A 16,962-nucleotide genomic window follows, 5' to 3' on the forward strand; every position below is an offset into this window, starting at 1 on the left:
CAAAACAGAACAGTGTGGTGCTATTGCTTCCCTTGAACTGGACACTATACTTCTGTTGAGGTTGCCTAGAATTTTTGCTGCTGCATTAATTGCTTGTTAAATTTGTAGTCAATGAGACTCCTAGAAACTTGCACATATACATCTGTCAAGCCAGGTGTCCCCAATCCTATATCTGCGGATCTGACTGTTCCTGCCTAAATGCACTGAGTTTTTCATTTCTCCCTACTGAATTTCATTTTGTCAATTATGGCCCAGTTCTCCAATCTGTTAAGGTTGCCTTGAAACCTAATTGTATCTTCAGGGGTTCTAACTACCCATCCCAGTTTGGTATCATCTACAAATTTCATGATCAGCCCCTCAATTCCTTCATCCAAGGATACTTCATCCAGGTTTAGTATTTAGGTATCTTAAGTAAACTGGGTGCATATAAAATGATCCAGCTGCATTCTGAACTAATTGTGGCCTCTCATCAAGCAGGCAACTTCAATCCTATTATTTATTTAATAATTACAAATAAAGAACCAATCACACATTTGCCAATGGAAGTGACAACCACACAATATCATCTTTACAGTAAGCAGACTAATGCAAAAGCCAACACAAATATATGTAGTGACAGGATATTATATAATTTAATAGTTAGCTACTTGTGTTGTAGTGGCTGGAGTGTTTGAATGGGTTGTGCAAGATCAGAACTTTAGTCCCCACACACCCCCTCATCACCATTCCAGTGTCACCTTGGTCCTGTCACAGTGTCACTGCCTAACCTACCTCACAGGGTTGTTGTGAAAATAAAATGAAGAGGGGAATACACACACACACACACACACACACACACACACACACACACACACACAGTATAATATTCCACCTTCAGCTTCTTGGAGAAAAGATGGGATATAAATATGATAATAATAGATTTAAGAATGAATGAATAACATAATAAAATTCTACATTATTACCTCCCAATAAATTATACTCTGTTACATACTGTTCTCACATCTGACAAGAGAGCAGATCCATTTTGGAAGCAGTTCTATTTAAGGCAAAAATCTTCCTTTGGGGCATTTTGTAGACACTGAAACAAAGAACGTGCATGATGCGAAACAGATTTTCTGCACGAAATCAATGTCCAAACACTTATGCTTCTTGACAAATAAAGACATGTGACTTAGGCTACCTTACTTCCACCAAGCAGCTCATATTTTAAAGAAAAGTGCACTGGACAACCACATCCAAGTTTCTAACTCTTACTTATTTCTCCTTGTTAAGTGCTCCTTCTTGTTCAGCTCAGGCCTCAGTAAAATTATATAGCATTTAGGAGCAAAGATACAGCCCAATAAACCAGCACTAGAGGCTAAGATGGAGAAGATCTCCACAGCCACCATGTATTTTCCCTTTGTGCTCAGGTAAGTTGGCACAAAAGAGACCCACACACTGCAAAACACCAACATGCTGAAAGTGATGAACTTGGCTTCATTGAAAGTGCTGGGCAATTCCCTAGCAAGAAAAGCCACAGCAAAGCTGACAAGAGCCAGAAATCCCAGGTACCCAAGAACAGAATAAAACATAGGGACAGACCCTTCATTACATTCAACCACAATTTCTTTAGCCAAAGTGTCCATGTCCAAATGTGGGAACGGAGGAGCAGTAAGGAGCCACACAGTACAAAGTGCTCCTTGAATGAGGGAGCAGGAGAAAACAATAGAAGCTGCCAGTCTTTTCCCCACCCAGTTCCTCATCCTGGATGCTGGCCTTGTAGCCATGAATGCCAAAATCACTGTGATGGTTTTTGCCAACACGGAAGAAACAGCCACAGTGAAGACGATGCCAAAAGCTGTTTGCCTTAGGAGGCAGGTCACTTTCTGAGGTCTTCCAAAGAACAGCAAAGAGCAGAGGAAGCAAAGCAAGAGGGTGATGAGCAAAGTAAACGTGAGACCACGATTGTTGGCTTTGACAATGGGAGTTTTCTGGTATTTAATGAATATTTGTAGCACCAAAGCTGTGGTCACAGAAAATGCAAATGCCATAAAAGCTAAAGTGATACTCAACATTTCATCATAAAACAGAAAGTTTAAACGCTTTGGTAGACATCCATCTTGGTCTCCATTTGGATACTGATCTTCTGGGCATTTTATACAATTGTCTATTTCAGGGAAAGGATAAAAAAGATATAACAACACCTCATTCAAGGAAACAGGTACAAAATGGCCTCTCTGGACACTCAGTAATCTTGGCAAAGCAACACTCAGATTCACATAGCTCATTACAATGTGAGTTTATAGGCCTCTAAGATTCCTTTCCTTAAAGTTCAAAAAATAAATTCCTACATTATGGATTTTCTAGTCTAGACATAAGTGCTACAAGAGATGAGAATATGACGCTGTAGAAACAAAAATTGAAAGTAATTCAAAGGTGATAATGGAGATGACTGGGCAAATCAAAGAGCTATATGGAAAGAACAATGAGCTTGATAAAGCAGTTAAGGACTTAAACATTAAAATGCAAAAGCAGGAAGAATCCATTAAAAAAGTCATAACAGTCAACAAAGAGATAAAAGAAGTACAAGAGGATGAAGACGTGGAACGCCAAAAAATTAAGAAAATGCAGGAGGATCTTGCTGACCAGATCGCTCTGCTAGAGATGAAGCAGAAATCGTTGTGGCTGAGATTAAGAGGGATACAGGAAGCACCGAATGAACAAATTGATGAAAAGATCATTAAGGAGCTGGCAAAATGGCTTAAAGTGAAGGAGGAAGACCTAGCTTATGATGTAGACAAAATATACAGGATTCGAACAGATAAATCAAAGAGCAGGAGAGGCCCAGGAGACTGCATGATCATTCTAAATTCCAGATTACTGAAAGACAAAATTCTACAAAAAAAGAAACAAGAGGAACTAGTGATTGATGGAAGAACGGTGGCCATCTTTAAAGAGACCCCCAAAAGATTTGTTCTTAAACGACAAAAGTATAAAGAACTGACAGAAGCCCTAGGAAAGAGAGGCATATGGTTTATCTGGGAGTATCCGGAGGGCCTGACCTTCTTCTATAAAGAAAGAAGAAAAACAATTAGAACAAAGGATGAAGCCGAAAAATTTCTGAGAAGACTGTATTAAAAAGGTTTTTTTCTTTTTTCTTCCCAAGGGGGGGGGGGAGTAAGGGAGGGACAGGTTGGATTTCTGTTGTAGGATTGAACCTCGCTTTCATCTCTCCTTTTTCTGAAGTTTTTTGAGGTTTTGTATATGGGAATATTTTTAGGAGTAGCCAATAGAAAGTAAAATTTATAATTGTGTTTATTAAACTAAACAATAAAGAATGAGATTTAATTTGATTTCCTGGAATGTAAATGGATTGAATAAGAAAAGTAAAAGAAATAAGGTGGTACATTTATTGAAAAAGAGAACATGGGATATAATATGTATTCAAGAAACGCATATTTCACAAAAATATGAAAGGTTATTAAAAAATGGGAAATTAGGAAATGAATTCGTTTCAGCTGATAAAAAGAAAAAAAGGGGAGTGGTCATGTATGTGAATCCTAAATTAAAAGCAGAAAAAATATTCCAGGACAATGAAGGGAGAATAGTAGGAGTTAAAATTGGATTGAGTATCGGAGAAGTAATAGTAGTCAATGTCTATGCTCCAAACGGATGTAAAGTCGAATTTTTTAAAAAAGTAGAGAAGCTGATAGGAGAAAACGTAAAAGAAGAAGGAATCATACTGGCAGGGGATTTGAATGGTATCATCAAACCAGAATCAGATAGAACAAATGCGGGAAGAAAGAAAGGAGGAAAATTACCCGGAAGCTTCCAACAGTTGATTACAAATTTTGAAATGAAGGATATTTGGAGGGAAAGGAACCCAGGGGTGAAGAAATTTACCCATTATTCGGATGCAAAAAAATCTGCAGCCAGATTGGATGCAGTATGGCTGACAAAAAATCTAATGCCAGGAATAACAGAGTGTGATATATTGCCAAAACTTATCTCTGACCATAATCCAATTATGATTAAAATGGAAGATCAAAAGGAATATATAAAAAGATGGAGATTGGATGAAGATATTTTAAGGGATGAGGCCTTTGTAGAAAAATTAAAATTATCAATAAAAGAATTTTTTGAAATAAATATTAGGGAAGAGACAAAATTAACAACAATCTGGGATACCAGTAAAGCATTCCTGAGAGGGCTTTATATACAACAAAAAGGAAGGAAACAAAGAGAAAGAAAAGAAAAAATAGAGGAGATTAAAAAGAAAATCGAAGAAAAAGAAAAAGAGTTAGGGAGAAATCCCAAAAAGGGAAAACTGGCAGATCAAATTAAAATATTACAAAAAGAATTGGAAAATGTTGTAGACCAGGAATTGGAGAGAAAGTTAAGATGGAATAGACAAAGATATTTTGAATTTGGAAATAAGGCCGGGAAATTCCTAGCCTGGCAATTGAGGAAAAAGCAAAATGAAAAAATCATAACAAGAGATGAGAATATGAAAAGAATGCTCCAATATTGTGATTAACTTATTGATACTGCTTTTGGATTGTGTTTAAAGGTGAATAAAGGAAGACTGCCAGGGGGATAGGACCTCTAGTGGGGGAAGAAGGTATAGCACAATAGTAAAGAAATACAAGGAGACCTTAAAATGCCTCGCAAAGGAGTAAAAATAAAAACCCCTGAAGAGAGAAGACTTTCAAGATCAGAAATAGAAGGGGATGGGGATGGGGTTCTAATTAAAATTCTGGAAGAGATTAAGCAAATAAGGACAGAATTGAGGGAGAGTGAGATGAAAATAGGCAAACAATTAGCTGAGGTAATAACTGAAATATCAGGACAAATAAAAACATTGGAAAATAAAATCCAGACAGCTGAAGAGCAGACACATAGAGGTCAGAGGAAATAGGTTAGAAAGGGGAAAAATGAAAGGGCAAATAACAGAAATAATAAAAACACAGGAGAATATGTTGGACAACCTGGCGCTTCTTCAAATGAATGAAAGGTCAAAGAACTTAAAATTTTGCGGTGTCCCAGAAATGGAGGGGGGAAACCTAAGGGGTAAATTAATTAGAGAAACTGCTAGGTTGCTAGATTTGAAAGAAGAGGAAGTTGATTATATGATAACCAATGCATTCAGAATAAAGGTTAACTCACCCATAACAAGATCAAAAAAATGTCCAGGGGTCTGTTTAGTAACATTGAGTTCAATAGAAGTCAGAAATACAATTATGAAGAAAAGTAGGGAGGAGAAGTGGTATATAGACGGGAAACCAATTGTGGTGTACAGAGATATTCCAGACCAGTTTTTATTTAAAAGAAATGTTTACAAAGAGTTGACAAAAAATTTGACTAAAAACAAAATAAGATTTTGATGGGAGTACCCTGAAGGTGTTCTATTTTATTACAAGGATGAAAAATTTAAGATTAAAACAGAGCAGGAGATGAAGGAATTTGGAAGAAGCCATAAAGAGTTGGGGAAAATACAAGGAGTGGTAGAGGAAGCTGATAGAGCTAAATAAGAAACTGAGCAGGAAATATAGGAAATATATATATATGTATAGATATATATAATGATAAGAGGGTGGAAAATTAAGCTTAGCAGGTACTCATGCCAAGATTGAGAAGAAAGTGGAAACTCCTTGAAAATTAGAAGAAATTTTAATAGATTATATGGACAATAAATACCAACGATGGGAGACTCTAACGGGGTCCCTTCTATTGAAATGGTTAGTTTAGTTTTGTTGTTTGTTTTGTTTGTTTTGTTTTTTAGGTTTGGAAATTGTAGCAAATTTTATTTGTGGATGAATGGTGATAGTAAAAATTGGATACAAGGAAAAAACAAAATCAACAGCAAAAACTTGACAGTAGGGCGAAGAAACACTATGAAAAGAAATATGTAAAAATATATCAGTAAGATGTGTTGAACGTATTAATACTAGCAAATTGAATTCAATCTCATAACTAGATGTTATAAAATACTTTATTACAATAAGATAACAGGGTATGAATATTAAAACATAACATAGGACACAATTCATTAATTTGGTATAGTAAATACATGATTGATTAAAAGTCAGTTATATACTGTATGTATATTCAATGTTATGTTCATAATTTGTGAAAGAGAGAAGAAAATTAAAACGAACTGTGAAAATATTAGCGAAAAAGGGAAAGATGACAGAATGAAGACAGAAGAAAGAAGAATGGAAGTCCAACATACAAAGTTGAATAGAAATTGGACTTAATAATATTTTTGGTTTTTGTTTCTAGCTTTGTTTCTCCCTCCCTGTCTTTTCTTTTCTCCTTTTCTTTTCTTTCTATTTGACTGGAAATTTAAGAATTTAAAGCCATGATAGATATAATGAATATAATGTAATGAACATAGAAATGGAAAATTTAATAAAAATTATTGCAAAAAAAGAATGCTCCAATATAGTAGTTTCCAGTCTTTATGAATAGGAAGACACCTGTTTAAGCATATTTATTTTTCATGGACCCCTGTTTGCCTCACAACCACAGCTGATTTTATAACAGCATGTGAGCATTTGGCTTGATCCAGCATCAGAATCTTTTCTTCTTGAAATGAAATGGGGTTTCATTTTGTATCAACAGATGTAGGAGATGTTACCACTGAGCGCTACCAATTCACACCCACCCACAGGTAAAACTTCCAAGCTTTGAAAATTTCACCCATGGAAATTGTCCATATCCTGCCAGGTTCTTGTTTGTCAAGCAACCATCAAATGCAGAGGTTCTCTGCTGGAGGGGGAAGCTGTCAATGTTTGCTGAGGTTTCCCCTGCCTGGGAACCCTCCACCTCCTCCCCAGATTCAGTGGGCATGGTCAGTGGAAGCTCTGGGGTGGCTCACAAGTTGGCTTCTCAGCTACCGCAATACAGAGTGAGAAGTGAAAATGCTGATCACAGTTTTGTATCAGTAGAGAGTGGAAGAGAGTGACACTGGACATAGCTGAGTAGGAAGGGAACTGACACTCTAGCAGGCCTGTCCCCAGGCTTGTTGCTTAGAAAGGCACTTGTTGACTGTTTGCCTGGGTAGCCTTCTCAGTGAGCCTTCAGGAGGAGCAATCTTGTGCTTCTGCTGCCACTGGGAACCCTCCACCTCCTCCCCAGAATCAGTGGGCATGGTCAGTGGAAGCTCTGGGGTTGGCTCACAAGTTGGCTTCTGAGCTACCGCAATACAGAATGAGCAGCTGTGGGTACATTTAGTGACTCAGTACTGGAGGAGGCCTCCTGCCTACTCTAAGGAGTTATGGGATGTGAATTCAAGTTGAAGCACAGTTAGTCCGCCCCAGCCCAGGCAGAGAGCCAGAAGAGGCTGCCTGGCTCTTTGGCAAATGGGCCATGTGAAAGCCACCGTAAATAGTTCTGGATATGTGAACAGACACTGGACACTAGATTCAGGCAAGGGGTCCACTGCTCACAGCATGGGAACCACTGCTACAATATGGTAGACACCTACCTTTTTTATTAGAAATCCTCCCTTCTGGACATGGGTCACAATCGTAGCAACAGAATGGCTCCCCTTCCTTCTTTTTGCTAACATAGCCTGGGCGGCACTTGTCATTACACACTGAAGAGGGGGCCTTCTGTCCATAAACAGAAAGGAGGAAAACATACTTAGTACATGCTTATCTCAATGAATGATTCACATAGAAAACAATTCCATCAGATTTTGTATGCAGTACATGTTGATCCTTTCTGGGAGTTATAATAATTACTCCAAAAATTGACTTTTGTTAGAAATGCTTTTTGGCTTAGTTCTGTACAACTACAGTTGAAAGCCAGATTGATTTCGGGGACAGTAAATCTGTATGATGGGTGGCAATTTGTTTTGATACCTTATACAGTTCTGTTAGTGAACCGCTTCGTTTTCTGGTATTACAGTGCATTTTTGGTAGAGCAGCAGGAGTGATTTGTGATAGCAGTTTGGTGACTGGGTGGAGTGACTGGGTGGATGGCGTGTTTATGGATGTACAAGATGAATGAACCTGGAAGTTGACTTTGAACTCAGTAAAAGACATAGCCTATCAATTTATTTATGGTCTCTAGTTCACATAAGTTTCGCAATACCTGCTTTCTTTGATGCATCTCTGGATCTCTTTGTGGAACAATAATGGAATGCATACTGCTAGTGAAATACACAGTAGTTTTGTCTCACTGAATTTATTCTTTCATTTCATGAAAAAGAAACATTCAGCAAATTGAGGGTTTTAGAAAAACAAGGGGGTTGTTTTCTTTTTTGCTTACACTATATTTGCTTATGCTCAGATATTCATTATTTTTTAAAATGGATGTATGAAAGTGCAATGAGATGTGTGATAACTGGATGAGTAGTGAATATTGTACTCAACATTAATATTTTGTACTTAGAACTAAAATTCAGACTCTACCTGGTTAAACATGCTATGCCATGTGATCATCTCATCATGGACGGTCAGCCCTCTGCCTGCCCATGGATCCAGCCTTCCTACTTTCACCCTTGAGAAAGATCTATTTGGGAAAGTTACCCAGTTTATAATATCAAATCCACTTTCTAATTCACCTTTCTCATCCAATGACACTTGGTCCCCAGCACTGTTGTTGAAAGAGATTCTCCTCAAGAATGGATGGAGCTGCAATCAAAGAGGTAAAAGCAGCTTTTAAAAGTTATAGAATGGGGGAAAATATAAATATTTTTGTTCTGCATCCAACTTTCTTTATTATCCATAGAACATAGAATATTGATAATCTGTCTCATCAGGACCTACAAGGCAACTGAACTGTAAAATAATGATGATTTAAGACATAATTAAACAGTAAAAACCATAAAAAAGAAATCAATACAGAACAGAAGTAGCAATAAAACAAGAGACTTATCAATGACTATAACTAATTTGCAGTTTTCTTAAATGACATGTAAAAGTTGTGCTCTAAAAGTCATCAGCAGCAGGGCCACATCAAAAAGGACTTCACCAAGATAATTTAGAAGTTCCTACTTTATTTATCCTCTCGTTGCATTTCAGATTGGGAGAGGATATGGAGCTAGTAGTTCCAATGATGATCTGAATTAATAGGTAGTAGGTGGTCATTGAGATAATCTTGGTCCAAACAATACAAGCTGCTAAATGAACTGGGTCCTAAAAAACATCTGGTTACCAAGACCATGGTCTAAGGGCCCATGATGTAGCCACACTGCTGAAGTTAATCAGGCCTGGGTTTAGTTGGGGTGTAATGAAAGTTTACATTTATTCCATGAGGGAAGAAAGGCAAGATAAAAATGGACTGTATAAATAAAATAAAATAAAATTGAGCACTCAGTATATGTGTGTGACTCTAATCACTCATTTCTTCCATATTAAAATCTGTTGTCAATTTGAGACACTGCATTTTTAAAGCACATGTGCTATTCTAGCATTGAGGATGAAGACATGTTCCTTCCTTCCTCCCTTCCTTCCTCCCTTCTCTTCTTCTTCTTCTTCTTCTTCTTCTTCTTCAGCTACCAGCAGAAAGGAGATTTCTCACTTCTCTAATATTTCAGAACAAATGTTTATTTGCTCATTTTCAAATAACTAAACAGTCTCTCTTGCCCATTTTCACTCACCTGGATCTGGTACAGACATAATGCTTGATGTTGGCAATCCATAAATTCCAGAGGCAAGTGTTTAATTGTGCTTTCCCTCCCTCCTGCTCCTGCATTATTCATAGAACACAAAAGTCTCCTTCCCTTCCCTTCATTGCCTTTAGTCAGGACTTACTATCCCAACTGCCTCAGAAGAAGGGGAATGTATCCTGTGCTATATGTATTTCATGAAAAAAGAACCTGAGAAATTTCATCTGCAATATTATGGGTTGTATCCAATGTTTATTCAACACAGAGTACATCCATGGAAATTAATACAGTAGGACTAACTTAAGTCCACTTATTTCAATGGATCTTTTCTGAGTTGAACTTAGTTGGGTACAACCCTATAGGCCATGTTGTCAGTTGTCAGATTAGTTGAACATAATAGTATTCTGCATTTTCTAATCATATCTGTAGAGTTACATTGGCAATGAGTTAGTACCTGCCATGGCTGCACATTTGGAACTATTGTCACAGCTCTGTGCTTGGGGTTCAGTGAGTACATGGCATGCAAAGCATGTGCTATGACATAGGCAGCATTGTATACACTGTAGCTTTGGGGGGTCATGCTCATTTCAAAAAATGGTGTAGCAAGGCTCTCCAAGGTTTCCTTCCCAGTGCAGGTCCCATTGTTCTCTCCAGTCACAGGGGAATCTAAAAATACACAGTGAAATGCTTGTTCCCAGAAGTCTCTTATGAAATTGTCCCCACTGCATGAGTCTGGTTGAAAGATGTGAAGGAAATTGTGAAATTCCCAGACTTCAGTAGAGTGCACTGCAAACGACAAAGATCCCTGGAAGAGTGTTATATTCCAATCCCTTTGATACTGTAATGCTGGGAAGTCCCATGCAGCGGTCATAATCCACACTCTGCCTAGAGATGCCCCAGGCATATTTTCGCTTTCTACTTGGTACAGCAAAAATATTAAACCCACCATAGACAATGTTTCTGCATATACAATAACTGCCTTTGCTTTTCTGTCTTTGACAAGGCTGGTCTTCTCCCATGCCTCTTGGTAGCCATCAAGTAATTCAGAGACATCTGTCAATGGTGGCATTCTGTCTATGAAAGCCAAGCAGATGCCATTACGGGAAAGCTTTGGCATCAAGGTCTGCACAAAATCCTCCCCTTTATCATCAGCCAGTGTGACAATCCCAGCCCACGTCCACTGGAAATGCAAAAGTAGTTGGACAATTCCAGTGTACTGATTTTCTTCATTAGGGACCACTCGGTATATGAAAGGGTATTGGATTTTAGTATCCAGAGAAGAACCAAATAAATAATAAGAGACCTGAGAAACAGTATACACAGATAAAAGTATATTAGTGATTGTGTGCTTTCAGATTTAGTGTGGACATATTTTAACTCTATTTTTCAGCTGTTAACCTTAGAATGAAGGCTCAAGAGGCATAACTGTGGTGAAAGATTATAATTCATTAACTTGAGGGTGTGCAGCAGTACCATAGACTGTCAAAGAAACGACATGTGAAACTTAGGGGGAACGAGAGAGAAATATTCTCTTTCACCCACTGTAGGAAAGAGCGTCCTGGCTTGGTGTTCATCATAATTAACTTGAGTGATATGGGCCTGTGATTGCCAGTGAGTGTGTGGTAGATATTTTGGGCATGCCACTCCTGCTACCTGCCATTCCGCTGGGTGAACACTTAAGGACTCAAGAGCATCAGACCAAACCAACCACCTACCCATGCTGGCAGCTAGAGAAATGTTGATTAAAAATGCCTTGCCCAGGAGTAGCTCAGTATGCTTGTTGTTGTTTAGTCATTTAGTCGTGTCCGACTCCTCGTGACCCCATGGACCATAGCACGCCAGGCACTCCTGTCTTCCACTGCCTCCTGCAGTTTGGTCAGACTCATGTTCATAGCTTTGAGAACACTGTCCAACCATCTCATCCTCTGTCGTCCCCTTCTTCTTGTTCACCCAATCTTTCCCAACATCAGGGTCTTTTCCAGGGAGTCTTCTCTTCTCATGAGGTGGGCAAAGTATTGGAGCCTCAGCTTCAGGATCTGTCCTTCCAGTGAGCACTCAGGGCTGATTTCCTTCAGAATGGATAGGTTTGATCTTCTTGCAGTCCATGGGACTCTCAAGAGTCTCCTCCAGCACCATAATTCAAAAGCATCAATTCTTCAGCTATCAGCCTTCTTTATGGTCCAGCTCTCACTTCCATACATCACTACTGGGAAGACCATAGCTTACCTAGTATGCTTACCTAAGCTTACTTTCATCCTGCCCACACATAATACCAATTGTGAGATCAGAAGCCATTTAGCTAAATCTCAATCACTCAGCTCCAAAGATTCCAATTGCAAGGCAATGTGGAATTAGCAAAAAAGAAAGATGGGGGGGGAGACTCAGAAGCCAAGTAAGGAGTATCCTTAAAAATTAGTCAGTGACTGACTAATCCCACAGTACTCAGGGTGGGTGGGCAACATGTTGCGCTGAATACAGGGGTTTCTGGGATGGGTCCAGCCCTCAGAAAGTTAAGTGCCAGCCCAACACTGATTGGCCCTAAAGCACTCCATGAATTCTCACTGTCACCCTCCATTTTGGAGGAAGTCCCTTGAGACTTTATACTCGGTTGGAAAGGGCAAATTCCCCCCCCCCATTATATGGACAAGGGGCAGCATATCTGTAAAATTGCAGTGTCTTGCATGCATATCCTACCTGAGGAATCTTGTACGCATTTAAGAATGTGGCCATGTATTGAGTGACTTCAGAGTCAAGTCCCCCAATGGCAGCTATCAGATTCTTCTGTGTGTCACACTTATAGTTAGGGAGAATCTCTTTCAGGCTAAAGAGAAGATTTAGTGTAGTCTGATAAGTCATCTTGGCATTGAAGTAGCTGTCATAGATGTGGAATCCCAATGAAACATTTGGTAAGATCCTGGGATTCTCATTGATCTCCTTCAGTGCAAATACCAAGGACAATACATGCTGGTAGTTTTTTGTCACTACACTGCAATAAAAATATATACCACATTAAACCAATATTTTAGACCTCATAAATAACTGTTCTTGCAAAGACATCACGTTCATCAGTATTGCCGCGTGCATCTTCCAAAGCAATGTGTATATGACTTCAAACTACAAATAACTGAAACAAAAATAGGTGGGATCACTTTAAGAGGATGGCTTTTTGATGTCTGCGAGCTGCTTACCTTCTTGTTAATTTAAGCAAACTTTTTGAATTTGAAAAGAAAGAGAGAGGGATGGGTTGATACTGTTCTTAAAGATTTTATGCTATTCATATTTCTGGAGCTCTGTTGATAATAAAGCAAGCAAGGGAGAATTCTGTATCCAAACAAACTTCAATTGGTTCTGCATTCAACCAAAATTGTTATACCTGCTGTTAAAATAATCTGTGAATGGGTGTAATGTTCTCTCAAAATCTAGTTTAAACTATGAACCTTCATTGCAATGATTATTTCAATTTATTTTTCTTACTAAAAAAATTAACCAGAAAACCATTAAGAGGAATATAAATTGAAAACATTTTTGAACGGTGTGAGTTCTATGGGCAGCAAAGAACATCAGCTAGTGTGTGCTTCAATAAAATCTGCCCTGCATAATGGAAAGTTGTATAATTTTGTTTGTGAAAAAATGAAATTACTTTATAGGAAATCAGGGGACCATGATGCTGCTTAATGAAAATGTATCTCACATTTACATTGTGCACACAATAGCCCCCCCCCTTATGCCTCAGTGGCATATTGAATGCCAGGACTGTCCATAATTTTCCAGGCTACAATATGGTGGTAGATAGATAGTTATGTTATAAATTTCATCATCCTGACCAGCACATTCTCAAAGCACTGTCAAAAAGCATTCAGTCATGAAATCAGGATCCTAAATGCTCTCCCACCAGCTTTGTATATTTATAATTCTCACAATGTGTTTATTTTTAAATGGAGAATGCAGTTGATAGTGAAAGGGGTGATTGAAGAAAGGACTTATGAAAAATACCAGAAATTGAGATTGTAATGCTGCATTATTTGCCACCCTGGCTACTGGCAAAAATGGGATAAAGAAGAAACTACAGTGATTGGCATAACAAGAGACAGAGAATAACTGAAGATTAAATTCAATGGATATTGTGCAAACCTCAAATAACTGTTGGGCAGCAGAAATTGATAGACCTGACAAGCTGTGGCAGACCTTGGCTCTCAAATTTCAGCAGCACACTGTACAACGCTGAAATTCCTCTCCCCTCCTGCTGCCTCCACTCATGTTCCATTCTATAGCACTATTTTGGTGCGCCCTGAAGTGCTGTGCCCAGTGTTTCTACACTGGTCATACCACTCTGAAAACAAATCTGTGACAAGCGTATATGACTTCCCTAGATAACACCCTCTGCTTTTGCCATGAGACCTTATCTGCAGTTTTGCCTTCATGGGATGTGTCCTTGAACTCTGGATGATGTATTTTTTGATGTATGAACATGGGTGGATGTGTGTGGGGAGTGGGTGTATAGAAACATCTTGACATTTGCATGATTGGAAGGTAGCCTACTCTACAGAGCCAAGAATAATTTCTACTGTTCCACCCAATTTTAGCTCTGGCAAAATCCATGTACTCAGTTCCCTTTGGCCATACCCATCACTGGAATACAGCCCCTGGGAAGATGCTACATAAGGGAACATGGCACCTGAGCTTATTATTTTCCCCCACCGCATATCAATGGGATTATTATAAACTGCATGTTAGTATTTTATAAGAGACAGGAAGTTCCTTACACAGGATCCCCAATAAGCATTGTATTGGGGTGTTGATTGAATTCTATGGTGCCAAAAAATGTGAAAAACTGTGAAGAAATACCACCAATGATAATGTCACCTGGATGATAATACTCATGTGGGATCTGGAAGGGATCACTCCTCCTGCAAATAATTGGGTGCGTCCTGCACTCAATCAGAGGGTGAAACACCAACCGCAAAATCAGTAGCCACAGCAACAAAAACAGCATTGCAAACATAACCGAGAATCCTTTTTTTCCCCTTGAGCAAAATCTTAGTATCAGTTGTCTCCTGACTCTGTTGGTCAACAGTGATACTTTCTGGCCTGTAAAACTTTCAGCTTCCTTTCATGTTCACAGTCTGTCCTCAAGAGCTCTGAAAGGCACAAGCATATTTTACAGTATATGTATTTTCATCTTGATTCTGCAAGTAGTCATTGAAAATCCATGTTGCTTTGGGCCAGAAAGCAGATAACCATAATTTGAGATAATTGCATGGTCCACAGCTGCATCCCCAAGGTATTCTGCTCATGGGCAGAATAGCTGAAGAAAACTTGTTTACTGGGTGGCGTCTCATATCTGTTTCCCTATTGAATCAAGAGCAGGAAAAATCATCCAGAATAGACAAGATTTGGAATGAATCCATAGAGCAGTGATAAGGAAGCTGTGGCCCTTACATATGTTATGGAACCCCAAATTCTATCAACCCCAGCCACAGGGCCAGCCGACCTATGAAAAAAGGGGAGGCAACTGCCTCAGGTATCAGGATCCATAGGGAGAACAGATCCCATACAGTACTATCCCTAGTACTTCAAAACTATCACAAAAGTGCCTGGCTTAAAACAGTCTACCAAAAACTTGAGCGTCAGAACAACCTGACCACTATAAGGAAATTCTGCTCATGGTATGATCAATTTCCATCTTCCCATTTTGATTCTCTGGCTCCATACCTGCACAAACTAGCTATCCCAAAATACAGACATGCTTTCACACTCGCAAGACTGAACGTTTTGCCATTGCTGTACTTGAGGGCCGATTCCAAAATATCCCGCATGAGAAACACCTTTGTTCCTGTAGAGATGGTAGCCCCGAAACAGTGGCACATGTCCTCCTGTCTTGCACTCTTTAAAAAGACCCAGGGGCGTCGCTAGCCTTCTGGCTGCCCAGGGCAGCAAACCAGAAGGCACCCCACCAGGGGGCAGGGCGTTCATCATGTGCATGCGTCGCACTATGGGACGGGTTGCCACCACCACTCCGTAGTGGAGGAGCAAACCGCTCCGTAGTGATTTTGCTCCTCGGTGCTCTGCCTGAGCAGGAGAAAGCAAAAGCACTACAAAGCAGTTTGCCACCGCCACCGCCACTCTAACATCGGGATCTGGGTGTTGGAGCGGCGGCGGCGGCAGCAAACTGTTCTGTGGCACTTTTGCTTCCTCCTGCTCAATGCATTCCTATGGGAAATCGCGTTTCCAATGGCGTTTTTCGACTTATGAATTTTTCGACTTACGAAGGTGCCTTTGGAACGGATTAAATTCGTAAGTCGAGGCACCACTGTATCTGACTCCTGCCCCCTTTGCAGGATGTCTATAAGGGTAAACCACCCAAAGGGTAGAATGCTTCGGGGGACCCCACCTGCATCTCCCTGGTGTTCCCTGAGGCGTGGCATGGCCCTAGCCCTAGCCCCTCAAGCCGACTTTGGACAGGATCCAGGCCTTGTATTCCTTTAATGGAATACCCTTGAACCATGGGAGGGGCAGGCAATGGCTGACCTCCCCTCCCCCACTCAAAAGTAAGCCAGTGCCTAACTGCCTAACCTTACAAAGTTATGACAATTGCTAAGAGGTAGGCGAAAACCAAGTAGCCAGTGCCAATTTTGCCAAATGGAAAAATTCCTACCCGGTCCCCATCCCAAGGCGGGCAACCAACCGAAATTCAAAGCAAGGCCAGAAGACACCCAAATAAAAGGGAGGGTGGGAGGGTGATCAGCAGCACAAAGCAAGTGCTTGGCACAAGTCGCGCTGCTGCTTTTAAACGCCTCCTCACGATTACCCTTCAAATTGATTGGGCAATTAGCCCTGGATAATCGTGGTGCCACCCTGGCATGAGGGTAATGACTCCTCCCGTGCCAGGGTGGGGGGAGCGGATTGAGGGCCTGCCCACAACCAGGACCATCCAGTAAGATGATCCCACTTATTGGATTATGGTCCATGCAGTGTTAACAGAAGTCATGGAAATGTAAGCACCAAAGTTGAGTGTAAACAGCCTGCTATAAGGCACAGAAGTTTTGAAACACTGTTTAACTTTTCTTGATGGCCTATCTTCTTCATTATTTTAATCTTTTTAAATTTCTAGTTGTCTCCCTCGTGATTCTATCTTGATAGCCACCAACTTGCATAGCTTTAAAAGAGGAATAGACAAATTCAAAAACAGTATATGGCTATGAATGGCTTCAAACTTGGAGGACTATGATTTCCCACCACTGCCAGCATTTGTATGTTTCTCAAGACAGTAGCTTGATGTTGTAATTGGGGATAATGCTGTTGCATTCAGCTCCTATATGTATGCTTCCCACATGCATTTGGTGTTGCTGGACTAGATGGGTTAT

The 16,962-nt window shown here is 39.8% G+C and overlaps 1 pseudogene; it reads right to left on the reverse strand.

The window, feature by feature from the left end:
- Positions 1-996: 996 nt before the first annotated feature.
- Positions 997-15,465, reverse strand: LOC132592944 (vomeronasal type-2 receptor 26-like; annotated as a pseudogene).
- Positions 15,466-16,962: the final 1,497 nt, after the last annotated feature.

Source organism: Zootoca vivipara, chromosome 12, assembly GCF_965207765.1.
Source record: "Zootoca vivipara chromosome 12, rZooViv2.hap1.1, whole genome shotgun sequence".
Classification (NCBI taxonomy): Eukaryota; Metazoa; Chordata; class Lepidosauria; order Squamata; family Lacertidae; genus Zootoca; species Zootoca vivipara.